This window comes from Mus caroli, unplaced genomic scaffold (assembly GCF_978045245.1).
Source record: "Mus caroli unplaced genomic scaffold, Mus_caroli_1 scaffold_14, whole genome shotgun sequence".
Taxonomy (NCBI): domain Eukaryota; kingdom Metazoa; phylum Chordata; class Mammalia; order Rodentia; family Muridae; genus Mus; species Mus caroli.
In genome coordinates this window covers 114895111-114918482 of record NW_028227269.1, presented here as the reverse complement: position 1 = coordinate 114918482, position 23372 = coordinate 114895111, and the positions used below count along the sequence as shown (strand labels likewise).

The 23372-nt window shown below is 46.2% G+C and overlaps 1 long non-coding RNA gene across 1 annotated transcript in view; it reads left to right on the top strand.

Moving 5' to 3' along the window:
- The first annotated feature begins 339 nt into the window (after positions 1-339).
- Positions 340-23372, top strand: part of LOC147001351 (uncharacterized) — a 65822-nt gene continuing 42789 nt past the window's right edge. The window contains exons 1-2 of the long non-coding RNA XR_015045142.1: positions 340-607; positions 1384-1507. This is a non-coding gene — a long non-coding RNA (uncharacterized LOC147001351). The remainder of the gene's footprint in view (positions 608-1383; positions 1508-23372) is intronic.

The following is a 23372-nucleotide window of genomic DNA, read 5'->3' as shown; positions in this document are numbered from 1 at the left end:
GTGCTTGTACAATGATGTCATGGAGAAAAAGGCAATGTTATTTTGAAATCTATTCTTTGTCCAGCGAGTTTACACTAGTAAAGAAAAGAACCTCATGTAGACTGAGCACAGGGAGATTTGGGACCCTCAAGAGACTGAAGACAGCCTCTTCTGCAGCCCACCCCACTGCAGCCACCAACTCAGAACAAGGAGCCACCTATACATGATCTAGCGCACATATCACTCCCAGTCGCTGTTGCTTCTGTAATTCAGACTCTGACCCAGATCTAACCCTGACCTAGCAAGCCAGGACAGTTGCACTTGCTTCTGTAATTCAGACTCTGACCAGAGACCAGGAGATTCAGGCACAGGCAGGCTCTGCCTTAGGAGGGAGGCAAGTGAGACTCACTGGCTTGGAGACCCGCAGAGCTTGAAAAACAACAAGCCAATTTGCTGAAAAGGTGCCGGGCCAGCACAGGCAGAGATGGGGTGTACTGGTTACTGCCTGCCTCACAGCAGGCCTTCTCAGCGCCCCCATGCTCACAGCCATCAGGAGGAGGAAGGGGAGAGAAAGAACTTTATTTCAGAGGCCGAGTCTTCATGCTAGGATGACGAAAAAGCACTTGAGGTGAGAATTACATTTGTTGCCCCCATCTGGGAGTGTTTATTGAACAGCAGCCGGGTCAGTGCACGGAGTCAGAGACACGAGGTCCCAAGTAATGGATTAGTGGGACAAATCTCACAGTTTCCTTCAGAATAGCATACATTTGTTTGAAGTTTGATTCATTCAGTCTTTCTTTCTTTCTCTCTCTCTCTCTCTCTCTCTCTCTCTCTCTCTCTCTCTCTCTCTCTCTTTCTTTCTTTCTTTCTTTCTTCATTTGTCTTTCTTCTTTTTTGTCAGTGATATGGAGGTTTTGTGTTTAGATTTAGAGTATTGGGCCCCATAATGGGCAGCCATAATTGCCTTCTAATGTGAAAAATAGCAAACCAGACAGGGAAATGCCCCAGGGCCTGGGCTTCTCTCTTGAGTCTGAGTCCAGAGAGCTGAGCTTATCAGTCAGCTGACAAGGACCAAGTCCCTGGTACCCAAAGCATGGTGCTGCAGGGGAGTGGTGCTGCAGGGGGGTGGAGCTGCAGAGTGGTTCCCCTTTCCAGGCTGAGCAATTGAGCCAGCTTTCTCCACTCTCCTGGTATGTACACTCATTCGGCTTCCCTATGTGTGATGGGGACTGTGCGGTGGAGGACCCACCTGGGAGTGGGCAGCTCACATGGCAGCAGATAGGGTGATAGTTTGAGGTGTTAGATTATCGTGAATGTGTTCAATTCGGGAACACCTAACACCAACAGGGCCTGTAGGAAAATGATATATTTTTTTTCAAAAGATTTTTTTTTTTTGCTTTATAGTTTCTTTTCATAAAAACATTGAAGAAAACACACAAATAGACGTCCCCAGGACCTGCCTCAGCCCCTCTTCGAGGGCGAAGAACACTTGAGTACAGTACAGATGTTGTCACATGCACTCTTCCTGGTAAGATAAATAAAGCACCATGCAAGGGGGCGGTCCTGTTATCAAAACATAGCCCTGCCGACCAGATTGTCTTGATTATTCAGGCATTATTAATGGTTGTGTGTGCGACCACTCTGGGCAGGAGAGAAACTGCTGAGAAAGGAGGGTGGAGAGAGCTAGGGGCACATCTAGTCTTGACGCAGGGAGGGAGCTCAGAAAGATACTGAGGGGTGGGTGAACGTGGCTGTACTGGTCAGTGCTTGTGTGCATATGGCCAAGTTGGCCATGAGTAGAGAGCTTCTGCAGACGTTAGAGGTGCTGGACTGACTGCTCCATCATTTGCATGTTGGGCCACAGGGCAGGCATTTATGAAGGTGAACATCAAGCGAACACTTGGCTATTTTGCTGTGCAGTGTTCTTCTGGGATATCTGAGCTGGTCGACTCCTAGTGGGGGTGTGGGAAGCTGATGGGTTGGTTTTGTTGTTGTTGTTGTTGTTGTTGTTTTAGTTTTTGTTTGTTTGAGACAGAATCTTACCTTATAGCCCATGCTATCCTGGAACTTGCCTCAGCCTGCAGGCACCACAGGTGTGCCTCTTTATATCCAATAGGTGGACTGTAATCCATACTTTGAGTTACTTTCTTGGGTTCTTTTACCTACCATCCTTCTGCACCCCAATCTCTTTCAATCTCCCAACACTAGTAGGAAAGCAAGAAGTTTAGAGGGAAAAGGGGGATCCATTTCATTAGACTACTTCCTGCCGATTAGGGGTGTTGAGTTCCTTGAGGCAAGTTCCATCTTCAGGATATCCAAGTCCCTTTGCTCATCACCACCTGACTAACAGCAGCAACAGGGGAGCAGGGAGCAGCATCCTCTGCCTTTCTCAGAGCTCTGACATATTTATACCCTCTGAAGAGTTCCCAGAATTCCAAATGTAAACTATCTTCAGCTGGCAAAAATCACACTGCCTGACAGAGCATGAGACAAACCGTAGCTGCTGTGGACAATCTGAAGCGGCCCTGAATCCCACACCTGGGATCAAAGCAAAAACATATTTTCATAATATATCTGGATTTTTAAAGAAACCAAAATTCTCAGCACAGTGAGAATTTCAATGCCAAGGCTCTTTCAGGAGTGCCAGAGCTACTAGGCTGCAGCAAGACCACCTGGTGCTCTTTTGCAAGGGTTGCTAAAGACTGCACTCTTCTTGTTTTTGAGCTAACAAAGGAAGTTGGGCTGGAGAGATCCACCTGGTGCTGCTCTTCCTGGCACTGTGGCTTGCCCCAGAACAGGCTGCACAGAACAATGTGTCCAGCTGTCAGTTAACTGCTGGAACATTGCCCAGCAGCCCAGAGCCACCTGTGTTCACTGCTCCTGGCATTTCGTTTCTCTGGCTCAGTCTTCCTGTCTTGAAAATGGACTGTTAGCAGCTTCCAGTATTTCTGCTGGTGGGCTGGTGTTTGGTTGAGGGAGAATGTTTTTCCTAGTAGCAGGGCTGAGAAACATAGTAACAGAGTGGTGTATGGGAAGGGCTTGATGGCAGCATCTCTAAGGTCCCCTGGGAACCTTCAGTGAACAATCACATCTTGAAGCAGCTGTGACTCGGGACCTTTCTCAGCATCTTCCTTATGGCTCCTCCTGTCTGCTCTCAGGTTGTGAGCCAAGCTGGATCCATGCTTAGAGAAGCAGGTTCATGACATTGTGTGTGGATTAGAGAAAGCAGAGCTAGTCACCATGATAGGGCTCCTGGGACATCATAGCTGGAGATATCTCAGGGACAGGAATATTAGTGATGCTTTCCTTTTAGCTCTTTGAGCTAAAGCATAGTGTGTGTGTGTTGTATGCATGTGTGTGTAGTTGTGTATGTCATATGCATGTGTGCATGTAGTGTATGTGTTGTATGCATGTGTGTGTAGTGTGTGTGCATGTAGTGTGTGTATTGTATGCATGTGTGTGTATGTGCATGTGTATTGTATGTATGTGTGTGGTGTGTATATGTGCATGTATGTTGTATGCATGTATGTGTAGTGTGTTTGCATGTGTGTGTTTGTAGTGTAAGTTGTACGCAGTGTGTGTGTGTGTGTGTGTGTGTGTGTGTGTAGCGTGTGCGTCTTATGCGTGTGTGTGCAGAAGTGCTCACTTGGAGACCAAAGGTTGACTTCAAGGGTCCTTCTCTATCATTCTCTACCTTGTATTTTGAGACAAGCCAGGTCTCTCACTGAACTCAGGGCTTGCTGTTCCAGCTCCAGTGGTTCCTAGCCCCCAGGATCCTTTGCTCCTCAGAACTGGAGTATGAGCTTGTGCCACAATGCTCTGCTTTTATGGGGGTCTGGGGATCTGAACTCCAATTCTCATGCATGTATGGCAGGCACTTTACCCACTGCACAGTCCCCACCCCCAGGCTTTCCCCTTTGGTTTTTGAGGCAGCGTCTCTGTCTTAGTTACTTCTCTGTTGCTGTGATGAAATGCAACAACCAAAGGGAACTTGGGGGTGAAAAGATTTGCTTCATTTTACACCTTACAGCCCATTATCCAGGGAAGTCAGGGCAGGAACTCCAGACAGGAACCTGGAGGCAGGAACCATGTAGAGACAATGCAGAGACCACAGAGGAGCTTTGCTTACTGTTTTCTTCCTTATGGGTTACTTACTTGGCCTGATTTCCTAGAACACCCAGGACCACCAGCCCTGGGATGTGTGAGCTGGGCCCTCCCACATCAATCACTAATTAAGAAAATGACCCACAGGCCTACCTCCAATCTTATGGAGGCATTTTCTTAGATGGGATTCTTTCCTGTTAGAGGACTCTAGCTTGTATCAAGTTGACAAAAACTAGCCAGGGAGAGACTCATAATGAACCTAGACCTCACTAGTTGGCTAGACTGACCAGCTGGCCCCGGGGAATCTTCCTGTCTCTGCATCCAGTACTTGGATGACAGGTGTGTACTGCCCTGCCTGACTTTTCTTGTGGTGCTGAGGATTCTAACTTAGGCCCACATGACTGAGGAGCAACTCCCACCCTCCCAAAGTCTATTTCTATCCCAGCCTAGTCAACATCATCTTTGTATGGTGGGGGAAAAATCGCTAAGTTTGCAACAATCAACAAATTCAATAAAATCCATGTTTGGAATCCCAGTGACTATGTTCACACATTGTCATTGTACCCAGGGAGGGTCCGACTCGGTCATTCTGCTCCAAGGCTCTGAGAATTGTTCTGAGCACCACTGAGCCTCCGACCACACAAACACTCATGAATACTGCTGAACACGAAGCCATCCCTAGAAGGAAGGCACAGCTGTGACATGCAAGGGCATGGTCACTAGAAAGTAATCATCTCTGACTGCGTTCTGCAAAAGCACTGGGCCATGATTGACAGGAAAATAATAAATAATAGAGAGTCTGAGAAGCAGAATGGACCCAGGCTTTTTGTTCAGGAGCCTCAGTGGGAGGAGGGAGACTATGACAAGCACTCTGTGATTTCTGCTCTGGGGTCTGAGCTCTTTCCCTGAAAGGATCCTCTCCACAGTTTAATCCTGAATGCTAACACCAGGGTCCTGCAACCTTTCTAGCCTTCTTCTGCTAGATTGCCGCCTACATCGGCCAAGCAATGTGGGGCCCCGATTACCTTCGTCAGAGTTAGAATTCCACCTGGGAGCTGTTCCTGTGCACCATGAACTGAGTTATTTTCTAGGGGGCTCAAGGTCTGGACATGGCACTACTTTCTAACTCCAAACGTCTTGAAGATTTCTGTGGGGTGCCATGGGTCAGTTGACACTCATACTTGCTTGGGCTTCTGGCAATGTACCTGACAATTCAACTTGTTAGGAGAGTCAGGAGACTCATGGGGGCAGGGATATAATGTCTATGGGACCAGCACTGGTGATCTGAGCATTTGTGTGGTGGTGATGATGGCAGTGGTGGGGTGCCACAGCCAAGCTAGTGATGGAGGCCCCCAGGAATTGTTAGACACGCCTGCGCATGCCTTGGCAGGCTCTTCTTATAGATTCCAGAGATGGAAACCCCATCTGGTAGGTAAGAAAATCAGAGAACACAAACCTAGGTCTCCAGGGAGGCCACTCTGCTTCCTAACCTGCTTCTATTTGGATTTTTCTAGAAAACATGAGTTCTTTACTGTTGCATTTATGTGCACCACAGCAAAGGCCAGGTATTTCCCAGGGGCTGAGCATCTCTTTATGAGAGCACAGATGCTGATTCCACAGGGATGATGCCGCTAGGATACTTTACTGATGCTCAGGGAAGCTGGCCACTTTCTAAGATCAGCAGGAGGATCCCTACATGACAAGAGGGAGCTGGAACCTGACCTGGCTTTAGCAGGAAGCAAAGGGGAAGTGATCTAAGTCACTGAGTTGCCGGGGAGATTGGCTCACTGGTACAGCTGCTTCCGGTGGCTTCTAGGAGACGACAGCAGAGGGTGATCCTGCTGCTCAGCTCACAGGGGCCTGTGTGTGTGGCAGCTCCATCTGGACCCTGTTGGCCCTTCTCATGGGAGGCCTGAGGACACAGCCAGCATGGGAGGACTCTCGGGCCCTCTCAGGGGAGAAGACCACAGTGAGGAGGAGGTAGCTTTGATCTGCTGATTAAAAAGATTCATGCTCCCAGGAGCATCCTCTCAGGAGCAGCTTCCCCATGAGAGAAAGAGAGAGAGCTTAGATGAGAATTTTATTGTGACAAAGAGGAAACAGAAAGTCAAAATATTTGCTTGGAGAAAGTACTGGTGGTTTGCCTAATTACACTCGGTGAAGGTGGTCATTAATAATCCCACCGCTGCAGAGGTCCTGTGAATTGTGAGTGAGCAGCTGTGTATCACTATAGAGTGAATCTGTCCTTGTGCCAGGGCAAAGGGGCTTGGCTTTGCCTCACCTACCCATCCTGCCTGCTGGGCATCTATGGGCAGCTGGTCTCCCCGAACTCCCACCCCACCCCATCTCTCTACTGAAGACATTGGTTTTTCTCTTGTCCACCTGAAAACTTAATTGCAAGCTTGCTCTCCCCCAGGAGACTAATCTGTGAGGGACTTCCTCAGCCAGGAGCTGGCTGCAGGCTGGTCTACCTTCTGTGAACCACAGTGCATCTGTGTTTGGGACACTAGAGAGCACTGTGTGCTGCTCCCCAGGAGTGTGTAGAGTGCCCAGTGTGTCTGGCTTGTGTGCATCTCATGTCCTGTGCTCCCAGAAACCAGGGTCAGTGGTAGCTTGGCATTGCTGACTCTGGGAGTCCTGTGGTCAATACAAAGGGTACATTAGTTCACATGTTTCATGGCAATTCAACACCTGTATTCCCACTTCACAGATGAGAGGGCAGTTAGCCTAAAGGGCCCAGCCCAAGGTCAATGATGAGAGCCAGAAACCCTCTTCCCAGTGACTACATGTGAGCGTGTCTATAGGTGTGTGTGTGTGTACATGTGCACGCATGCATGTGTGTGTGTGTATATTTTTTTTATTCATCCTCATGTGTGTACCTGCTGGGCTGCATCCTGACTCCCTGCTCTGGTGCTTGGAGCACAGCCAGCATGCTGCTTGGGGGAGACAGAAGGAAGTCCATAATGGGGGTCCCCACTCCGTGTTTTTCCCAAAGTGGGAAAAAGCAGAGTCTGGGACGAATGCTGTGGTTCCTGGTCTCCTGTGTATCCAAGGGTAGGGAATGGGGTTGTGGGATCGGGGGGGGGGAGGGCATTTCTGGTGTACCACTGGAAGGCAGGAATGAGGGTCCCAGGGCTGCACTTCCCCTTTGAGCATCCACAGGACAGCCAGGAAAGGAAAGATAGAGCCCAGGATGAAGCAAAGCCGGTTTGATTCCAAGTAAGAATTGAGAGTATGGAGGGGCTGGAAGAGAGAAGAGCTCTAGGAGATACAACCCCGTGGTGATCCTTGGGGTAAAGACAGTCCTTGCTGCTTCAAGCGGCTTTATTTGATGGATGAAAATGCTTGTATTTTACTCAGCGTGAGCCAGGGATTAAATACCTTTTACAGAAAGGAAGGAATGCCCAAGGAAGAGAAGCTTATTGGCTGAATGCTGGGTCCTGTCTAGATACCTCATCAGCATGGAGAACGCCAGGGTTTTATGCTGGTTGATTGTCATGGTCCTCAGTAGGGTGCCTTGGTTATTACCTCTGTTCCAGAGGAGGTAGAGGGAGGTAGGGAATGGCTCCAGTCCCACTGCTCTCATTCAGAGATACACAGGGCCTGAGCTCACTCAACCTTACCAGTTCTATTTGGTGACCACATGCACCTATAGATCTGTATACACGTGTGTATGGAGACCTGAGGTCAATGCTGAACGTCCTCCTCAATTGCTCTCTACTGTATGTACTTATGTACATATGTACGTATGTATGTATGTATGTATGTATGTATGGTTTTATTTATTATTAGCACTACTCGTTTTTACTTTATGTGTGTTTTGCCTATCTGAATGTATACGTGTACCTTGCATGCCTGGTATCTATGGATGTCAGAAGAGGGTAGATCCTTAGAGCTGGAGTATAGATGGGCCCTTTGTGGAGAGGAATGCGCGCATTCTGAGCTGCTGAGCTCTCTTCTGCTTCTCCACCTTATTCTTTGAGACAGGGTTGCTCACTAATACTATAGCTCTCTGATTGGCTAGACTGGCTGACCAAGCTCTCTGATTGGCTAGACTGGCTGACCAATGCTCTCCAGGAATCTGGAGCTTGTCTCTGTCTCTCAGTGTTGGGATTACAGGCATGTTCAGCCATGCCTGGCTTTTCTGTATGCGCTGGGAATCAAGCCCAGATAATCCAGGTTTCTGTGGTAAGTTCTTCACTGACTGAGCCTAATTATGGCCCATGGTAAATAATGATCTAACTGCTATTAAAAATCCGAAGAATAATGAATGGATGTAATAGGGGTGTACTAAAGTTGCTTAGGAAATAATAAATTACACAAAGAACTTAGCTAAAGGAGCACCCCTGATTCCCTTATCAGGAAGAGAGTGTTTCTGCCAGGCAGAAAGGACGACTTTGGTTAACAGCTGCCTGGTAAAAACACCCTGAACTGTCTCCTGAAAATTATGAGAATAGTTTTACATTGTAAATCTTAATCTGTCCAACCAGTCCTTGGCACTTCTGCCTCTGTGAAACATGTTTAATGGCTCAAACTGTACCCTGGGGCTGTGAATCTATTTGTGCTGGTGGGGATGTCTATTGGGCGCTGGTTTCCCGGTGTAGCCAGAACCAGGCTGGCGCTATTATTAATCTCTGAGCTACTACTAATGGTGGAGTGACTTCTCACTGGGAAGCCATGCTAATCCTATGACATCACTCCTGCTGAAGTCCTGTGTCCTAGTCGAGCTTTTTTTTTTGGGGGGGGGGTGAACTTAATACCAGCTAGAGTCATGAGAAGAGGGAACCTTGATGGAGAAAATGCTCTCACCAGATTGACCTGTGGGTAAGTCTGGAGGACATTTATGATTGAAGCTTGATGTGGGAGGGCCTAGCGCCCTGGGTGGAGGTGCTATCATCCAGGGGGTCCTGAAGGTGTAAGAAAGCAGGCTGAGTAAGCCATGGTTTGCAAGTTCCTCCATGGCCTCTGCTTCAGTTCCTGTTCCTAGGTTCCTGTCTTGAGTTCCTGCTCTGCTTTCCTTTGATGTTGGATTATGATGTGGAAGTGTAAGCAGAATAAATCCTTTTCTCCCCAAGTTTGCTTTTGACTATGGTGGTTTTTTTGTTTGTTTCTTCTTTTGTTGTTTCGTTTGTTTGTTTATTTGTTCTTTATAGCAATAGAAACTTTAAATAAGACATCCTGTGAATTCTGAGTGAATGGCTCTATATCCTGCCCTTTGTATAGGTTCAGCCAGGCAGTATCCTCCCCAGCCTAGATAGAGTACGAACTAGGGTTGGAGAGATGGACTGAGTGTTAAGAACATTGGCTGCTCTTCCTGAGGACCCAGGTTCAATTCCCAGCACCCACATTGTAGGTCATAACTTCCTGTAACTACAGTCCTAGGGTGTAGGAGGACTGGTGGTGGCTGCTTCTGCATGAATGCCTCTGTATGTGTGTGTGTGTGTGTGTGTGTGTGTGTGTGTGCACAACCACAAAGGCAACTCCTGCAAGAGGACCTAATTGAAGACTGCCTGACTGCTGTTTGAAAGAGATGCTTTCTTGAGACCAATGAGATGTGGGTGGAAGGTATTAAAGGAGCTTTGCAGCAGCATTCTAATGAGCTTGCTGCAACATTCTCACCTATTCCCGGAGTCTGTGCTGTTGATTCTGCATCACCTCACCTCCAACCCCCAAGAGCAAGTAGAGTCTGGCAGAAGGTGGTTCAGGGCACAGGCAACATCAGGGGATCTGACCTTCATAGAGACATGTGGTGCACATAGATACATATAGACAAAACACTTACACAATACTGTAATAAATAAATCTAGCATGTGAGCTGGGTGAACTGGAAACCTAGGTATAATTTCTGTTACCAATGAGAAAAATAATGTGTAGTTTGAGGTATGGAGATCATAGTGTTTTGTTAGGGTGGTAAGGTCAGCATCTGATCAATCCTAGGGACAATAGCAGGATTGTTGTAAAGGGGGCCTGGAGCAGTGTCATATAAATAGCAGAGCAGCATAGTGGCCCTTGTTTTCCATTCCCATTTGAGGAAGCTGGTTCTCACAGGTTGGGTGTGGGTGGGTATGTGGTCACTCTCCTGGTTGATCTGCAAACCCTAGGTCAGGTGGTTGGTGTGTGGTGTTTTCAGGGCAATGGGTGTGCTGGACAAGAGAATGAGGTCAAGCAGAATTCTCTGTCTTGGCTAGGGTTTCTGTTGCTGTGGAGAGACGCCATGACTGAGGCAACTCTTATAAAGGACATTTAATTAGAGCTAGCTTACAGTTCAGAGGTTTAGCTTATTATCACCATGGCAGGTAGCATGGTGGCAGGAAGGTAGACACGGTGCTGTAGAGGAGCTGAGAGTTCTACATCTGGATTGGTAGGCAGCAGGAAGAGATGGAGACACATGAACCTGGCTTACACTTCTGATACCTCAAAGTCCACCCCCCCCCAACAGACTTCCTCCAACAAAGCCACACCTATTCCAACAAGGCCTTGATGCCCAGTAGTGCCAGTCTCTATGTGCCTATGGGGCCATTTTTATTCAAATGACACAGGGTCAGATATATCTTTCCCTGTTCAGAATGCTGTAAAAATTAATCTTTCTGGATATTAAATACCCAGTCTTATTATAAAACTCTGCAAAGAGAACCATCCTCCTGTAACTCCACCTTATGCTAGAGGGAACAGTTACCCCCAATGGCACCTCCCAAGGCCGCTTCCCTACATGTGCAGATCACCCTGTGTGTCATATAGTTTTATGTAATTTGGCACAAGGTGGAGACATCTGAAAGGAGAGATCTTCAATTGAGGAAATGCCTCCTTAAGATCTAGCTGTAGGATATTTTCTTCACCAGCAACTGCCTTCCCTGGGATGGCAGTTCTGAGTTCTATAAGAAAGCAGACTGAGCAAGCCATGATGAATAGGCCAGTAAGCAGCACTCCCAGGTGGCCTCAGTATGTTCCTACTGCCAGGTTTCCACTCAGTTTAAATTCCTGTGTTCCTTCAGTGATGGGCTATAGATATGGAAGCATAGGCCAAATAAACCCTTGCCTCCCCGGCTTGCTTTTGACCATGAAGTTTCATCACAGCGATAGTATCTGTAACTAGGACACCCTAGGGTAGTCATATAAGCATGAGTCTAATCAGCTACAAGGCGTGTAGTGCTCTGCAAAACCTGATTCCTTATTTCACATATGTGGGATGTTGCCAGTGTTTAATTTTACACGGAGTTAGAGGCTTAAAGGACATGAATATTTTAAAGTCTCGATATCAAAATTTTGTTTTCTGGATTGTTATTAATTCATACTTCCCCCGGCAGGGCTGTCAGCATCATAAAACAGATACACCTCAGGCGGCAGTCCCCAGCCCTTGGCTAATCAGCAGGGAGAGCATGGCGCTTGATCGTTGATGAGGGTTTGGAACTGCGGTTGCCTTATATATTTTTTTTTAAGTCATCATACAAAGGGATACGTTTTGTGACTTGATATATAAGTCATCATGCTTAGGCCTTGATGTGCTCCCCACCACCACTGTCCTCCCTCATCCCTTGATGTGCTCCCCGTCCCCACTGTCCTCCCTCATCCCTTGATGTGCTCCCCGCCCCCACTGTCCTCCCTCATCCCTTGATGTGCTCCCCACACCCACTGTCCTCCCTCATCCCTTGATGTGCTCCCCACACCCACTGTCCTCCCTCATCCCTTGATGTGCTCCCCACCACCACTGTCCTCCCTCATCCCTTGATGTGCTCCCTGCCCCTGCTGTCCTCCCTCATCCCTCCACCTCTCTTCCTGATCCCCTTTCTCCCATCTGCCTTCACGACACACACACTCTATCACCCTTCCCTCTCCTCCATCCCATCCACCAGATGCCCTTTCTGGTTTTATGACAGGCACCCCCTACCCCATTTTAGTCTAGAGTCTACTTGAGAGAAAACATGGTATTTTCTTGAGTCTGGCTTACTTGTCTTCACACAATGATCTAAATCCCATCCGTATTCTTGCAAATGTCATGATTTAACTTTCTTTACAGCTGGATACAATTCTTATACATCTATTGTCACATTTTCTTTATCCATTTGTGTGCTGATGGGCTTCTAGGCTGGTTAAACTTCCTGGCTCTTAGGAAATGTGCAGCAATACACACAGATGTGCAGGTGTCTCTTGTGGTAAGCGGGCTTAGAGTTCTTTGGGTAAATCATTCTAGTTTGAGTTTAAAACTTTTAAATCTTTTCAAAATTTTATTTTACATATATAGGTCTTCTGTCTGCATGTCTGTCCAAGTAACACATGCAAGCAGTTCCTGCTGTGGCCAACAGAGAGCAGTAGATACTCTGAGACTGGAGTTACAGATGTTTCAGATACTGTGTGGGTGCTGAGAATTGAACTTGGGTCCTCTGCTGTCTAACCCCAATTTTAGGTGTGTGTGTGTGTTTGAGAAATCACACTACCTTCTGCAGTGGTTGCACCAGTACGTTCTCCTACTAACTGCATATCAGATCTCTTCTCTGCTCACATCCTCTCCAGCATCTGATGTCTTTTGTTTCCTTGATGAGAGGCATTCTGACTGTAGTGAGGCAGACTCCCAAAGCAGCTTGGATATGCATTTCCCTGCTGCTAAGGCTGCCAAACACATTTACAACTATTCATCGTCCATTTTTGCTTCATACATTGAGAACTGCAGTCAGTTCGTTTGTTCAATTTATTTATTGGTTGGCTTGGTTCTTGGTATTTAATTTTCAATTATTATCTGGAAATTCTATCCACGTACACAATGTATCTCATCATACCTACCTCCTAGTCTCTCCCTTCAACTCTCTCTGCCATCTTTCCAACTTCATGCTTTATCCCTTCTCATAGCATGGGGTGATCTACTGAGACAATGGGCAAAGGGTGTCAGATCCCCTGGAATTGGAGTTACGGGTAGTCATGAGGTACCAAATGGGTGCTGGAAAAACTTGTGCCCTCTGTGAAAGTAGCAAGTGCTTTTGTTTTCTGAATCATCCCTCCAGCCATAAGTCTTTTCTTTCCTTAACCCTCCTGCAAACACATCCTTACTGGGCCCCATGAACAGAGCATCAAACACGGCCTCTCTTACACCTGCTTCCGCCAGCAACTCCTTTCCTCACCTATTGTTTGCCATCCTCAATGCTTACGGAGAGCTCAGCTGGTTGTAGACAAGAGTCCCTAATGGCTCAGGAGCTGTGCTGACAGGAAGTGATTCTTCCATACATCCTCTTAGGTTAAGCAGCCTTTCTCTCCAGGAGGGTTGGGAGATTGCTCAACTTCTCTGTTTCCACAGCGCTCAGACGGATCCTATCCATCCACATGCTCCGAGTCGATACAGAATAAGACAGACTTGTCCAGTGTTTGTTTTAAAAGTTTTTCCCAATGCCAGCAGCTCTGGTGCTGAACATGCCCTGATTATGGTAAATTTTCATACCCAGCCATTGTTAGGGCCTCATCTGCATCTGAGCCATGGATTTCCCTTCCTTTGTAGGACTAAAGGAGTTTTTTTTTTCTTTTCCTTTCTCCTAAGTCTCTTCCTCCTCAGCCCCCAACATTTGCGATGAACTCCCAGGAAGGCCACCTCAGCACAGAACAGGAAAAAAAAACCTCCCAGTTGGTAATATAAACCTGTACATACATACAGAAACCAGGGAGTTACAAGGGGAAGTCTTCTAAAACATTCTGTGTCTTTATATGAGAATTAGCAAACTCCTTCTGACAAAGACATTTAAATGATTGCCCTCTACAGCTGCATGAAATACAGAAGCACACCACAAAACTAGTTATTCAAGAGCAAGATTGAGTTAAAGAAGCAACATGGAATATGCATTGAAAACTTGATAATATGAATATAGACTTTAGGTGTAAGCCTTCTGAGAAAACTTTGTTTTTATTCTGTAACAATTTAGGTGACACAGTAAATAAAATGAACACTATAAGATAAATGCTACAGCAACAAATCCAATAGGTATGTTCTGTGTGTGTGCATGCCTACATGTGTGTGCACCTGTGTGTACACCTGTGTGAAGTTGTGTATGCAACTGTGTGTGTACACCTGTGTATACACCTGTATATGCACCTGTGTGTACACCTGTGCATGCACCTGTGTGTACACCTGTGCTCTCCTCAGCAGAGGCAGAGGTTGACATTGGGTATCTCCCTTCCCTTGCCCATATCCACTTCACTTTTTGTGACAGTCTCTCACTAAACTTTGGGTAAAACTTTGGAGAAACTGGCTAACCAGCAAGGCCCCTGGATCTGCCCTTCTCTGTCCCCCAGTGCTAGGGTTACAGGCACCTGGTACCATGCCTGTATTTTTCCTTTTACTCAGTTCTCAGGGATGCAGACTCAGGTCCTTATACTTGCACAGTAGGCACTTTATCCACTGAGCCATCCTCCCAGCTTGCCAATGCTCCTAAGGAATCAAGAGTTAAGAAATTCTCTGAGGAAATCCAGTGGTGACCCATGAACGTCTGCTACCAATGCTGAACAAGCAACTCCCCACCACTAAAGAATAGTTAGATGAGGGGAAGAGTGTGTCCAGATGAAAGCCCATGACCAGCTCTAGCCAGATCCCAAGAACAATTTCAAAAGCAAGTGCTCTACATTAGATGCAGCGCTTTCATTATTCAAAGACTTAGAACGCTGTAAGAACATCACAGCCATCCCAGTTTTCTCAGTGGCATCTATAATTGGACATTTTAAAGATAAACTACCTCATCTACATTTAAACATGAAATTACAGCTTACAAACACATTATGAGATGTGTTACTGTGGGTAACTGATGTGTGAAGAGCAAAGAGTCTTTCTTTTCCTCCTCCTCCTCCTTCTCTTTCTCCTCCTCCTCCTCTCTCCTCTTCCTCCTCCTCCTTCTCTCCTCTTTCTCCTCCTCCTGTTAATTCTTCTTTCTGAGACAAGGTCTCACTGTGTATCTCTTTCTGGCCTGAATTTCCTTATGTAGTATACATAGATGGGAAAGATAGGCCTGCCTCTACTTCCTGAGTGTTGGGATAAAGACATGCACCATGAAACCAGGTTAGAGAAGCTGAACATTTTAATGTGCTTTCTAAATTCTAATATGAGGAACCAGGCATAGATGTGCCTGGGATGCTGAGCTGGAGGATGGTGATCCTGAGACCAGCCTGAGCAGCTGTCTACACTCCTGTGAGCTCTGGGAATCAAATCCATGTTGGCAGGCTTGTGTGGCAGGGAAGGCTCTTCACCTGCTGAGACATCTCACCAGCCCCAGCCCTGAATCAATACTTTACTTTTTGAAGTGAGGTTTTGTGTTACCTGGAATGGCCTCAAATTTGCTTTATTATTTTTTAAAATGTGTGGCGACTAACATGGGTGCTGGTATCTGACTCTGTTTCTCTGATAGAATGAACCCTTAACCTCCAAACCAGCTACTCAGACACAGATAAAATATTTCAGGAGAAATCCCACATTTGTCTATGTAGCTTAGTGACAATTTTTATTCTACACTGAGAATCTAAGTGCTTCACAAAGAAAAACAAAATCTCTTCCCAGAGCAGTTTCATGCCGCAACCTTCTCAGTGGTCACAAGAGGGAGCCTCCACAAAAGAAAACAACTGCACAGGTCACTGCATGCTTCTGAAGATTCACTCACACAAGCATGCTCACATGTGTGTGTCTGCACACACTAATACCCGTGCTCACATACAGAAACATACGTATGCACAAACAGTTCACATACATGTTCACACAATCATGCATGCACACACATGCTCACATACAGGTACTTGCATGCACACAAATACGTGTACGCAATGCATGTATGTTCATATGCACTCACATGTACGCTCATACCAAAGCATATAGCCATTTGAATATTTGTGTGCACACACATGAACATTTACACATATTCATACAGAAGTAAATTGGTGAGTCTTACTTTATGCTCAAATTAATTGAGTTAACAAGAGGATGACAGCCCTTATCCTGTCCCCTAGGAAGTTTTACTGAGGAGTGGGAGCTTTGCATCCAGCAGTCACTACTCAGTATCATGACCCTACAAGTGGCACATCAGAGGATGCCAAAGACAGTGGTGAATGGTAGGTCATCTCCTTTCCCACACTCATAACAAACAGTGATTTGTGTTTTGTTCACCTGCACATTTGATTCCCATTTTTTTTGTTGTTTGTTTATTTGTTTTATCTTTCCTTTCTGATTTGTTGAATAGGAGCCAAGCCCTTCAGAGATGCAAAGCTTCTTGGGCCAGTAACACTTCTAACATCCCTTGGATAGCATCCTCTTACTTACTAGCAGTGTTCAAAATGTTCTGTTTCATAAACTGCCACTTCCCTATCATGAGCTATTTTTCCTTTCTAAAGTTGTTAATCATGAATTATAAATTTCTCCTGTGTTGAACATTCATTACTATCTACCCAATTTCATTCTAGAAGAATGGTGGGAGACAGGGGAACTGATAGTCTCATGGAATTGTTTCACTTACAAGAGCCCACCAAAGGACTCAAAGGCAGTTGTACCAAGGAAAAGCACCAATAACAACTCACAAGAGCTCCATAACTGGACTCCCAAGAACGATTTGCAGGCAGCAGGACAGCAGAAGAGCCTCTTCTTCTCAGTAGCTATCACAGCTTTTATGAGTTGAGAGAGGTTTGTGACTCATACCTTTCAGGACCTTCCTGAGATTTGTGAGCTGTCAATTCTGAGTTTTGCCAGTTTTGTTTACTTGCTGAGCCTTAAGGAGCTTTTCCCTCCTGTATGGTATGTTCTAATTAACAGGAAATGGCTGTGTAACATCTCCATTGTTAGGTTTATTCCTAGGTATTTTATTTAGTAGTTTTGGGGGATTTTGTGGACTTAATGTATTCCTTTTTCAGTGAGTTTGTCACTGATGAATAGAAAAGTGTTGGGTGCTGGGCATGAGGAAATAAAGGGGGACCTACATCCCACCAGAGCTGGGGAGACTGGATGGGCAGACATGGGAGACAGCCACGGGACCCAGCAGAACTGCTGCCAGGCCCTGCTCCAGGGGATGGGGAGGGCACAGTCTCGACCCAGGCACCACAGACCACTGGGTACCCGTGGAAGAGCTGGCTTCAGGGTTTCTGGGTCTCACAGAGGTTAGAGATGACAGGTTCTCAGTCTTGGACATCTCAGGCACCACTAGATGTCCAGGAAGAGCTGAGAACAAAGTGGGTGCCCTGGGGGGCAGCTTGGTCAGCCCTGGGGCCGAAGTGAGGAGGGTCAGGCAGGAAGGCACTGGGTGGTTTCTGGGCAGGCAAGAGTCTGGCTAGCTCAGGCTGCTAGCTTGGCGGGTGACTTGGGTTGGCTGGCAGCCAAGGCTAGAGCACAGGAAGGCTTCCCTGCAGGAGGTTAGACACGTGGCTCATTAGAGGGAAACCTGCTCCATTGCTCCAGCCTGGTGGATCCTGATGAGAAGAGACGATCCATGGTTTCAAGGTGTTTATTGTAGAAAGACAGAGAGAGGGAGAAGAGTAGAGAAGTAGAAGCTGGACATGGCCATGTGGAGAGAGGTGGGGGTTAGGGGGAGAGAAGGAGGGTGAAAGGTGAGAGTAGAGAAAGAGAGAGAGAGAGAGAGAGAGAGAGAGAGAGAGAGAGAGAGAGAGAGAGAGAGAGAAGACAAGCGAGAGAGGAGGGGCCAAGCAGCCCCTTTTATAGTGGGCTGGGCTACCTTGTTGTTGCCAGGTAACTGTGGGGAGGCGCATACCTGGCTATTGCCAGGTAACTGTGGAAGTGGAGTCCAGACAGCCTACTTGACTGAAGGCCACAGAATTATGGAGCTGGGTCCTCGTGTCAGGAGCCTATGTCTGGGAGCATGGCAAACGGGCCTTCTGTCCCTTGCAGATTAATCTGTTGGGTCTGCTGGATTTGAACCCAGCTCAACCAGAAACAGGCTGCCTTTCATGGTCCCACAGAAAAGCTACTTTAAAAAAAGAAAATGTGTCCTGCTTTTTTGCTGAGTGTTTCTCAGATCTACAAGTTTTTAATGGAGTCTTCCGGGCATTTTAAGTACAGGATCACTTCTACAAGCAGGGCCTATTTGACATCTCCTTTTCTCTTTGTGACCTGTGTTAGTAGTGTAGTGGTGAAGGTAGCTGCCTTTCTACCCTATTTGTGTGTCTCCTTAAAAGAGTTCTTTTTAAAAAAAAATTATGTTTGTGGTATGAGTATTTGCCTGCCTGTATTTGTGTATACCATGTGTATGCCTGGTGCCTGTGGAGGCCAGATGTTTCATCCCCTGGAACTGGAGTTACAAACAGTTGTGAGCCACCATGTTGGTACTGGGAATACGGACTGGGTCCTCTGAAGTAGCCCATGCCCTTAACTACTGAGCCATCTCCCCAGCCCCTCTATTTGTGTCTGTTCTCTTATTTACATCTTCCTGCTCCAATACAGAATCCAAGTACTATCTTAAGTAAGAGTGGAGAGAGCTGGCATCCTTGCCTCAGGTCTCACCTTAAAAGAAATCCTTTCAGGTTTTCTCCAATGGAGATCATGTTTGCTTTGGGTTTCTTATACGCAGCTTATGTTACACTGAGGTATGATCCTTCCAGTCTTAAGTCCTTTCAGGGCTCTTCATCATGAAATAGTGCTGGATTTTGTCAGAGGCCTTTTCTGTATCTACTGAGATAATTGTGGTATTTATCCTTGATGCTATTTACATGCTCGGTCACTTTTACTGAATGTGGATGTTCAGCCGTCCTTGTGTCCTCAGAGCAAAACAACTGGGTTGGAAGGTTTTTAATGTATATTGTTGTTTGGGTTAACTGTTTATTAGTGTCATTTGTTCTTATGAAGTGACCCACAGGAGATAGTTCCTGATAATCACACTGATTAAGCCAATCCAAAATTTTGAGTCCTTTATTAATGGCCAGACCAGGAGCAGTCTCACGCCTCTGGAAAACATCTTTATAACCAAGCTCTGATGTATACCCTATTAAAAGACTAAACCTTAAGCACCTCAGTGCTGGGATGTGTGTGTTATGTTAGCAAGGAGTTTAGAGTTGCCTAAGAACATCTGCTTTCTTTAAAAGGCTCAGTGGTACGTTCCAGATAAAACGTAACACGTTTGGACCACCATGGTCAAGGTCACAGACTGTCCCAGAGTGTCCTCAAGGTGAATGTGATTGTTGGTGGTGGAAGACTGAGAAGGGATTGTGTCACTTTAATTTTTTAAAAATGTTATTTTTAATGATGGTTTTTTAAATGTTTTAACCTTTCTTGTAGCCCACCAGAGGTAGTGAGGAAGAAAGGATGGGGGGAGTGGATCTGTTTAGAAAGGTTCTTGTTCTAGAAATCAGCAGTTCAGTTCACAGGGTAGCAGGCAGTGGCAGCTTGATAAACTCTCAAACACTTTATGGCTACTCCAGTCATCCAGGTCGGCAGAGTTGGGATAGCAAACAGGAATCAGCAGTGATGGCACGACCTGGTAGAGACAGCCAGTCCTTAGCCTTGGCACGAGTCAGCAGGAGGGACCAGAAGGAAGACCAGGAGAAGTTCTCAGTTGTGCCTCTCTCAGCAAAGCAAAGATCAGCGGGGACTTGAGACCCAGAAGCATTGCACAGCTAGCTCTATCAGCAAGCCTAGCACCCCGTCTCCTCCTCCTCTCTCTCTCTCTCTCTCTCTCTCTCTCTCTCTCTCTCTCTCTCTCTCTCTCTCTCTCTCTCTCTCTCTCTCTCATCCTATTTATACTCTCCAAACATCATGTGTCCTTTATGTGCCTTGCCTCTCAGCACATGTCTTACCTCAGCATGTGCATCCAATCAGCCTGAGTCTGAGGAAATGGTAAGAAACTGTAGTACACCACTAGAAGTTTTTTGGGTGCATTTCTCTCTGACACATGTAGTTCAGCTATGCAATGTAAGATAGACCAATGAATGTGTGTCATTATCAAAGAATCTTTCGTCATGTGTCCTTTCACATGCTTGCTTTAGTAAAACATCCTCTCTCCTGTGTCTGCTTCAGCGAAGCGTTCCTTTATGAGTCAACCTTAACCTTTCACACCTGTGTCCACTTTAATGAAATGTTCCTTCCTGTGCTTGCCCCAGCAAAAAACTATCAGGATGATGTTACTATAGGCATTTCTCTAGTTCTTTAGTTACTTTCAAATCTTTGATTTTGGCTAAAGGATAAATACTGAGTCTTGGGGATCTTTAGCTTAATGAATGTTTGAAGAACTCAAGAGGGAATTTATTATACAACTCTCCACAGCAAGTCCTATAAGAAGGAGGAGTCAGGGGTCAGCCAGCCCAGTGGGGAGGGTTGTGAGCCTTGGATTTTAATCAAACATTTCATGGTACCAGAAATTATTTGATTCATGCTCTTGTTTTATTTTTAATGATTTATATATTTTATGTCCATTAGTGTTTTGCCTGCATGTATGTCTGTGTGAGGGTATCAGATACCTTGGAACAGGAGTTAGACAATTGTGAGCTGCCACGTAGGTGCTAGGAATTGAATGTTGGTCCTCTGAAAGAGCAGCAGGCACTCTTAATCACTGAGCCATTGTTCCAGCCAGACTCCTCCTGGCTTATTGTTTGTTTGTTATTTTGCACTTCTTAATTTATATTATTTTTAACTTTTTGTAAAGTTTCTTTATAACTTCTGATTTGTTAGAAAAGAAGTGGTAGGTTTCTCCCAGTGTTAATCTTTCCTGGGACATGAAGCACAGTTGCAGAGAGCTTCTTTTGTTAGAGATCCTACCTCGGCTTGAGCATCCTGAGGGAGAATTGAAGGTGTCTACTGTCTATATCTAGCTGATGACTTATCTGTTGTAGGCCCATTTCTCTTCTGACTGGAAGCCATAGTACTCAAGGCAGCTGTCCCTGACACCCCCATTCCTACCATCACTAGAATGAGGAGAGGGCCAGCTCTCCTGTACCACCAGCAGGGTGACTCAAAGGGGAGTAGAAAATAGGCCCTCTCTGGTCCTGGATAATAATACACTTGTCCGGTATATGTACCACCACACAGAAAGCTGAATGTTCTGAGATCATACAGCAGGTGAGACTGGTAAGGCAAACCAAGTTACTGTCTGACTAACTGTGAGGCCAGTACTTCAAGAAGCAGTAAATGGGGAAACATAACCAACCAGGGGTCTTATTTATGAGAGAGCCTGAGCCTGCGTGGCTCTGGTCCAGGTGAGATGGCCCCTTTCTAGCCTTGGTCTGGAACAAGCTTGGCAGAGGAGTGATGAATGTAGAGAGAGACCCTGTCAACCTTGATAGCAGTTGGCACTGTCAGGACCGCAGTGTGAGTTTCTTCCCAGACAGCTGTCTGTTCTTCTTTCTGAAACTTCTTGATATTCACTTGGTCTTGGGTTGGGATGGTTGAGAGAGTACAGAGGAGGGAACTAGATGGGCGACTCTGACCCTAGAACGGGCTGTAGTCTGGACTTGTTGGAGAGAGACTGGTGATACTTTAAAAGAATCTGATTAGTGATGTCCTCAGTGATAGGGTTTCTTAAATGGGCAACAAAGAGGTGGCCTTCCAAACGTGATCTCAAGGGAGGGGAGGGGTGAATCTTGTAAGGGGTACATATTGTCCTAAGAAGAGAGAGGGGTAAATAAAAGTTTGGGCTATTTTTCACCAGTTTCCAAAGTTAATTTAGAGAGGGTGGACTTAATACTCTAGTTGATGTGTTCAGCCTGCCCAGAGCTCTGAGGTCAGAAGGCTCAGTGGGGCTTCTGTGTTACATGTTAGACCTAATTAACTGTGGACTAAATGAAGACAGGTTCATTATCTGATCCACTTGAAGGGGCAGCCTGTTCTTAGAAATAGTCACATGTAAATAATCTTGACTGCTGTAAGAGCATTTTCCCTTTGGGGAGCAAAGGTGTCTATCCTGGGAAGGTGCCCACAGACACTAACAGACACTTAGAACCAGCAAGGAGGATTTATGAGTGAGGAGTCCTTTTGCCTCTTGCCTTCTGTTTGATCTGTGTATGTAGGGCAGACATTGAGAGGCCTTGGTGGCCATCTCTCAGAGATGAGGAATCTAGTACCTGGGAGATAGTAACTATGTCAGTCTGGTAGCCCCACCCCCCACCCCCAGTTGGGTGACCTGGTGCAGTTGATGCATGAAAGGCATCTGAGGGCTACGGGGAGGATAATTCTTGAATCTGGCAATATTTACCATCCAGTTACATTCTATTTTGCATACTGGGAGGGACCTTTCTTTTTCCTAAGAATAGATGGGTTGGGGAGGAGCTGAGGATCAGGAGAAGCAGTGGTTAAGACAGGCATTTCTGCTGCTTGCCAGACTGCCAGAAGTGTCCTCTGATTTTCTTCAGGTGTGTTGGTTGTTTGGTGCCCCTTGCAATGGATAATGGTCACCCCTTGGGAAGTCAGATCTCTTCAAGGGAAGCAATTTCCATTGTTTTAAACATCTGTTTTCCCTTTAGCAGTCAATAGGCCTCTGCCTCAGGCAGGGGAGTGTCCTGTCCTGGAGGTCTGGGTAACTGGCCTGAGATATGTCCTCACCATTATAGAGGGGGACCTCAGGGTTGTCATCAGCAACTGGTGTTGCGGGGTTGAGCCTCTACAACAGGGGGGTGAGATGGGACAGATCAAGCAACATACTGATATTGAGTGATACCATTTGTCTCTGTTAGGAGGGTTTTCACACATGGGGAGCTTAAAGTCAGGTCCTGGCCTAGGATAAGCTTGTCAGCTTCCCATATTCCTGTATTAATAGTAGTTATGGAATGCAAATAGGAAAGATGTGCTATAAGCCTCTGTCAGGGTCCTAGCATCTGAGTCAAAAGGCCCTTTGCAGTGTTCTGAGTCTCATGGATGAAGAGGTGGAACCATTAAGAGAGGCATCTGGCATTGCCAAGCTGGGACGCAGGTTAGGTTAGAATAGTTCCAGGAAAGCTTATTCCTCTGTTTCAGTCCTCTTCAAAGACTGGACTGCCACAGTGGCAGAATAGAGGGGCTCAGCTATTTCTGCAAAAGCTGGAATCCTTAGCCTGCAATATCCCCATCCCCAGGAATTCTTGAACTATCTCTTCCCTTTTTGGGGGGGGGCAGGGTTGTTGTTTGTTTGTTTGTTGTTGTTTTGAAGCAGAATTTCTCTGTGCAGCCCTGGCTACACTGTTGTGGAACTTGCTCTGGTCTCAAACTCATGGCTCTGCTTGCCTCTGCTGGGATTAAAGGTATGCACCACCACCCAGAACAGGGATATGGAGGGTTTCTTTTTCTTTCTTTTTTTTTTTTTTTATTTATTTATTATATGTAAGTACACTGTAGCTGTCTTCAGACACTCCAGAAGAGGGCGCCAGATCTT